Raw genomic sequence first — 7724 nt, forward strand, 5'->3', positions numbered from 1 at the left:
CGGCGGTTGATAAATTAAAATTAAAATATACGCCAATTTGCAATGGTGTATTTTTTCACTCAAGGTGTGTTGCACATATCATTAATTTAATCGTGCAAGACGGACTTGCTTCGGATGAGGTTACATCGGTTATAAACGATTTTAGAGTAATGCTACATGAAGTTTTTAAGAAAAGTAAAAAAAGACAAATGGATTATAGAAAATTTTGTAAAGATACGGGAAGAAAAGCTTTGGGAGCTAATTGGGATGTACCTCATCGATGGAATTCCACTTGCATAATGTTTCAAAGTGCTTTGAAACAAAGAAAAACTTTACAAATGTTTCATTCTAGTCTTGCCGAGAATGATTTGGCAATCCCCTTTTCAAATGAGAAATGGGAAATTATCAATGACTTATCGACTTTTCTTGAAGTTTTTAAAACATCAACTACGAAACTATCGGGAACGTATTATCCGACAAGTCCCTTGGTTCTTTCGGAGTTATTTTTAATCGTTAACAATCTTAAAGAATTTGAAAATAAAAGTCCAATGTTTTCAAACATCATATTACCAATGAAGTTTAAATTAAAAAAATACTTTCTTGAATTGCCACCGATTTTTACTTGCGCCGCCGCTTTAAACCCAATGTTAAATGTTACGGGGGTTGAATGTGTGATAGACGAAATTTTTTCAGCCTTAGATATGCATGAAGTTGACCCAAAATTTTATACAGAGGCACAAAATGATTTTAACTTGAATTTTAAATTTATGTATGACTTTTATATAAATAAATATGGGTCAAACATACACATGCCTACGCCGGGGGGGTCTTCATCAAGTTCAAGTGCTACTAGAGTACGAGACCCCATGATTAGCCTTATGAACACCGTTCGCAACGTAACGGCTAAAAAACAAAGGGGTAACACCCCTTCAAGCGAACTAGGAAGGTATAGTGCATATGATTTCTCTACCGGTTTATCCGAAGAGGAATATGGCACTTTTGATGTTTTGGCTTGGTGGAAGGTAAAGGAAACCGAGTTTCCGATTCTTGCCACCATGGCCCGTGATTTACTAACCGCCCAAGCTTCTACGGTAGCTTCGGAATCTGCTTTTTTTCTTAGTGGCAGGGTAATATCGGTGAGAAGAACAAGACTGAATTCGGAGTCGGTGGAGATGTGCATTTGCTTGAAGGATCACTTGGACTCAATCGATCGTGTTCAACACGTAACCACTCTGGAAGACGAAACACCACTTGATGTTCGAGTGCACGACGAACAAGAAGGCGTTTCTACAAGTAATTCTGATGAATAAGCCGCCACTCAATAATTACGACGAACAAGAAGGCTTTTCTAGAAATAATATGTCACAACTTTATATTTATAAGTTTAATGTTTTGTTAGTTTGTTTTTGAATATTTTAAAACATGTAACCTTTTTTTTTGAACTTCTTAAAGTAAATAAAATGAATTTTATGTTAATTGTTTTTTTTATTTAACATGTTATACAAATACGAATCGTATAACACCGCTCTTGATTATAATTTAGCATTTGACTTGCGTAAGCCAAAAGACTATAATACATAGCAAACTCAACAAATGTAACACGATACAGATTTAAGTTCACCATTACACGATACACGATACAGACTAATCAATTCAAACACGCTGACACTCATAGCATTAAGTTCAATATGTTGTTTACCATTGCTCTGTGGGTGAACAACAAAAGTAGCATGAGCCTCTTCAGAAATCAGAAGAACACAAATCATCACCTACACAAGCAGCGGAAACGAAAAACGAAAAAAAAAATAATATTTTACACTGTAACCGGTTGGAACCGGTTACAGTGTAAGAACCGGTTTAGGAACCGGTCAGAACCGGTTCCACCGGTTCCGGGTCCGAGGGTTGGGGAACCGGTTCGACCATGGAACCGGTTTAAACAGTGATGTTGACTAATGGAACCGGTTCTGAACCGGTTCCGGTTCCTTTGACCAACCCGATTTGATCACCTATATATATGATTATTATTTCATGTTTTAGCATTAACTTTTCGTTTGGTCTGATGGTGTTGTCTAAAGGTGTGCTTTGTGTAACGGTTGACAACCCAGGTTCGAGTCTTGCTTTTGTACAAACATCATGTTTTTTTTTTGGTTAATATTTTGTTGGGCCCCGGGTATGTGAGTGGGTTTTTTACCTGTGGGCTTTTCTTAAGATGACACCTGAATGCCAGGTGCTATTGTTTTTGCGTAATATAAGTTTCTCACTTTTTTCATTCAATTTTGTTGCATGTTCTGTGGGTGCTTCAGGTTAGTGTTGACATTCATCTTATTTCCTTTTCTTTACATTTGTTTGTTGTTATTGGTGTTATTCAGGGACTGAATTTTACTTTTTTTGGGTTTGTTGCTGGTTCTTGGAATTGAGTTTTAGGTTTTTAGGGTTTGTGTTTTGTATGTGTTTCTAAAACTATTTGGGTGGCTTTTGTTGTGGCTTTGGTGTTTTTGATTGTTAAATGTAGTTGTATGGTTTTTTAGAATGCTTAATTGTAATTTTTTATGCTAATTGTAGAGTTTATGGTTCTTGAGTTGGTATGGTTGGCATGATTGAGGGTTTTTGATTGTGTTTTTTTTAGAAATCAAGTCTAGTTTACTGTTCAGTGTTAACTTTATATTTGGTTTAGGTGAGTTTATTTTAAGAGTTAAAATCAATGTGATTATGAATCCTTTTTTCGGTTCACTTTTTAAACATAAATCGAATCAGTTTAAGTTTAGTTTTTTTTAATAATTGAGTGTCTATTATTTAGTGTCAAGTCAATAAAGCAAAAAAACTTACCTGGTCCGGGACAGTTCATGTTAGACGTAGGTAAACCTTGAAATTTGGACCCGACTTATTACCCGTAAACAAATCCTTACGTGAATCTGACCTGCTGCTAGTAATCTGTCAAAGTCAGTTTGACTGTCACAATTCAATTGTTTAATTCCAATACCACCCTTGGTAACAAAACAGTTCTAATATTGGCTGCGATGAAAGTTAATTGCACTAATACCAACAAGAAAAACTTTGACATGTACTCTAATAAAACCCAATCTCAAAACTTAAATAAAAGGTACTTCGGTTTATAGTTCTGTTTCGTATAACAGATTAACGTTTAATTATTTAGTCAAGCCAACCTCTAGCTCATACTCCAGACCCGTTTTTTTATAAGTAAAACTTCAATTCTATCTAAAAAGAATCGTATAATTTATTACTCATATTGTCAACTTTTAGAAGAAAGTCCTTATTTGAGACTCATTTGAGCCAATATTATATCTGTTACATACTTTTAGTGGTGTATATACCACTTGATTTACTTTACTGGATGTATCGATATGGCCAGTTTATTAAACCAAAGTACCATTTCGGTATGCAATTCTAACCTGTCAACTTGCTGACTATGCGGGGATATTTAGACGTTAAGTGTTAAAAGAAAGTTGATGTCAGTACTGACCTTTTTTTTTTTCTTTTTGTGTTTCAGTTTATATTTCTCATGGATACCTTGTAGTGTTTTGGTGAGCTTAATCTAAGGTATGTTTTTTTGTCAACTTCATGTTCGTGTTATGTTTATTTTATCTGTTTCAAGTTTGATTTTTAGAGAGGGTTTACGGTACACTGTTTAAACGAGACGGAAGTCGTTACTTGGTTTTATAGTTCAATTGCATCTAATAACATCACATCCTCTTTTTTAAATTGTATTTAGTTGAACCCGAAAAATGAATAACACTTTAACATCTTTGCATATAATTCGATTAGGTTTTGAAAGATGATTAAAAAAAAACTTTTCAGTAACTAGGCCCGTTTTTTAAAATTGTGTTTACGAGCATCTATTATCTACTATCATGCCAGTGAAACAAAAAAGTGAATTGGCACTGGCCCGGGTTCTTCGGTTTACAGTTAAGTTTCATCTGACGGGTTAACGTCCGTCTTTTTACTCAAAAAAATCTCTAAGTCAGTGTCCAGACCCGTTCTTTATAAATTTGTTTGTGAGTGTCTTTATCCGGTTAACAAGAATTTGAATCGACCCAGCCTGGTTCAAATAAAACCTAAGTGCAAAGTCGGCATGGATTTCTAATCTGGCACCTTGCCAATTCTGCAGGAGTAGTTTAACATTTAACTGGAAGTTGATATTAATAATGATCTTTTTTTCAGTTTGTATTTTCGTGGATATATTTCATCTTTTTGTTCAGCTTAATCTAAGGTACGTTTATTTTAACTTAATTTTCGTGTTGTATTTATTCTCAGAGTCTCTTAAAATACTCATTGACTCTGACACTAATAGTGATGACAAAAAAACAAAAAATATAGTCTACTCTGATTTCCTTCAAGAAATAGACATCACTTAGCTTAATGTTACACAGTTTAAATGCATTATATTAGATAGCCAATAAATAAAGGATTTTAGTTAGTTATTGTTTTATACATATTAATAATAATTAGGTAGTCAATAAATAAAGGTTTGTGGTTAATTATTTTTTAAGCATTATGGGAAGTATTTACTTACTTTACTTAACCAGGTAAAGATGACTATACAAAAAATCGCGGCGATCAAAGATGGAACTAATGGTCAACCGCTGGAAGTTCGGATTGTTAAGAAATGGCAGCCCTTTAAACGACCCGAGACATGTTACTTACTGGTTGACATCAATGTAAGCAGATGTTTCTACTTCAAAAAAACATATTGTTACAGTTTACTCAGTTTTGCTACTCATATAAACTAATAACTACGATAATTTTTCGTTTTGGATCGATTTCAGTTACCGTTTTTTTGGAAACAAAAAATATATTTCTAAGTTGTTTTTTTTCTTCATTTCGTTTTTTTTTTTGTTTTTTCGGTTTTGGTTCAATTTCTTTGGTTTTGTACACACTTTACCTTACACTAATGACTCTTAACACACTGAACTAACCTTTACAACCAATATTATGAAACACTTTCAGGGGGATGCAATCGAAGCCGTAGCTTCAGCCAAAAACGCGCAACACATGATTGACATTCTAGACATTAGCCACTGCTACTCAATCAGAAAGTACATATGCACCAACAAACGATACATGATGCGCACAGTTGAACACGGAGCATCCATAATCTTGGCAAAGTACTCCCAAGCCGTCCCCATAGACAAAGACAACATTCCATCATATTATTTCATTTTCTTTCCATATGATTTACTGTACACTCGAACTGACTCAAAAGATCTCTTAACAGGTTTTGCACATCTTTTACCCTAAGATATTACTACTCGTATCTTTCTTGCAGCAAACTATCTAACGTGAAAAAAACCATTTAACACACTTTCTAAATTATAATATATTGCATGTTAAATTAAATAGATGAAACAACGCAACCTGAACACAACCCAATTTAATTAAACGGGTCAAACAATCAGCCGAAACACGACGGGCCAAAATTTACTAAATGAAGACTGAAATAATATATGCAACCTAAAATCCTTTGTTTACAACTGCTTATTACAGATTATATTGGATGTCTGGTGGCCATAAATCTTTCTAACGACCCAGAAGAAAAGAAAAGAGCATATCTGACTCTAAAAGACGACAGGTACAAAGTTACATTATACACACCATGTTTAACTCGATTCTTATCGTTACTTATAGCAACCCCAAAATCTTTTTTTCATATATAAACAGCGAAAATTCAGTAAGAGTCGCCCTATGGCCAGAAATACGAAAGAAATTTGATCAGTCAGAAGTCGAAAACACTGACGCTCCAGTTATTGTTGCTGTAACATCAACGAAAGTTACCAACTTCGTTCGTAATGGTACACACAACAACTTAATTAAATTTCTACAATCAAAATAACTAATTATGTCCTGGCAGATAACAACGAAAAGCAATTCAGCTCAACAACCGTTACTTCAGTCTTTGTGAATCCTTAAATTCCAGATCTGCCACACCTGACACACAGGTAAAACCATTTTATCCACCCCTTTTGTAGCATAAGTAAATACATCTTTTACTTGCTAACAAGTAACACTGTACAAAAACATAAATTGCAGATACAAGCAGCTTAACTACCCCGCGCCATCAATACCATCAGCCACCGTATACCCCACAATGACAATTGCTGAAACAATGAATCTCTTTAACAATCAAACAACTATAAGTCATATTCCCTTACATCAACCGACCATAAAGAAACACATAAAAAAATACTGACAAATATTTATATTTTAATGCAGAGATAGTAGGTCGAATGTGTTGCCATCATTAAAGACATCCTTGCAGGCAATAACAAAACTTGGTACTACAAATCGTGCAACTTATGCAAAAATAGAGCCTTCAAAACAGAGGCAACTACATCAGCCAAAGGAAAGGAGGTAGCGGAATCAAAAGACTTTTACAGCTGCGAAACTCATGAAATTGTTACCACATACATCTTCAGGTAATGATACATAAAAAACTATTAACACACAATGACGAAATCTAAACGAATGCATATACCCCTAACAAATAAACAAAACACAAAGTTTTTATGGTTATGGCATTAGTTAATACCCTATATATATATTTATTTATATTATAAACTGACAACAAAATCATATAAGAGTTGATACCATTAAAGTTAGTATCTTTCATATTTATGTAATCTAAAATTCACATATTACCTGTCAAACAGGTACTGTGTATCAGTCCTACTTGAAGATGCAACAGGCAGAATAACCGCCACTTTCTTTGACGAGCCCATGGATGCCTTGGTAGGCGAGAGTTGTGACCAAATTATCAAGAAGGAAAGCTACCCAACAGCTAAAGAATGCCCAGCAACATTTCAGAAACTCATAGGCAAAGAAATGAAATTCCAACTACAACAACACCATGAAGATAACAGGCAGCCAGACACATGCGTCATCAAACGCGTTTGTAACCTCCCAACAACCATAACAGCTACTGAAACTCCAGCTACGAAACTCCCACCTCCAACGCCTGACAAAAAAATCATCAAAAAGGCAACATCCCGACACAGCAGGTATCATACCCAATCAAATTGCATATGAGTCAACGTAGCATACTACACCTATTACGGTTACCTTATGCTAACTTATCACCATTTTCTGATAAACACAGGAACTGACTCACCTCCAATGAAGGAGGCGAAAAATTAGTTGAAGTAAAATAAACCTGCTTTTTTTTGGGAAACTGCAAGTAATTTACATGCAATACTTTCATACTTAAGAAACGAATTAAAGATAATTTAAAAATACTAACACCATTCTTCATGCCAGATTATAATAACCAAGACAGTTTCCATAAACAACATCTGAAGACTGACTAAAACAGATGTCACTGCTATGGCAATAAATAAAAACTTGGAAACCACATCAATGCAAATCATGTTTTGGCAAATGATGACTTTTTGGAAACAACATCAGAAGAAAGAACCCAAAACATTAATGTTGCAAATGCCGGCTCTTGCCACAACTTTAAACTATTAATATGTATGCCCAAAAAATTGTAAAATGTTAGTAAAAAATCTACTTTGTAATGATGTTTTATATTTTGTGGGTGTCATACTTTGCAATCAACCAATCCCGGCGCAACGCGCCGGGTCAACATCTAGTTATTAATATTAGATACATATGATAAACTTACAAATAAGATGTCTAATGTTATTTACCAATAAGTATTTATTTAGAACTTTGTGATTACTTTATAGGTTTGTAACATATGAGTGTAGCTTAATGTGTCCTTATTTAATATA

The 7724-nt window shown here is 34.3% G+C and overlaps 1 long non-coding RNA gene across 1 annotated transcript; it reads left to right on the forward strand.

Annotated features, from left to right (window-relative positions):
- The first annotated feature begins 4156 nt into the window (after positions 1-4156).
- On the forward strand, positions 4157-5091 carry LOC143633671 (uncharacterized). Its single transcript, XR_013153707.1, has 3 exons — positions 4157-4207; positions 4524-4655; positions 4945-5091. It is a non-coding gene; the product is annotated as an uncharacterized LOC143633671 (long non-coding RNA).
- Positions 5092-7724: the final 2633 nt, after the last annotated feature.

Source organism: Bidens hawaiensis, unplaced genomic scaffold, assembly GCF_021521415.1.
Source record: "Bidens hawaiensis isolate Kalapana, Puna unplaced genomic scaffold, B.hawaiensis_p1.1 tig00006845_1, whole genome shotgun sequence".
NCBI lineage: Eukaryota > Viridiplantae > Streptophyta > Magnoliopsida > Asterales > Asteraceae > Bidens > Bidens hawaiensis.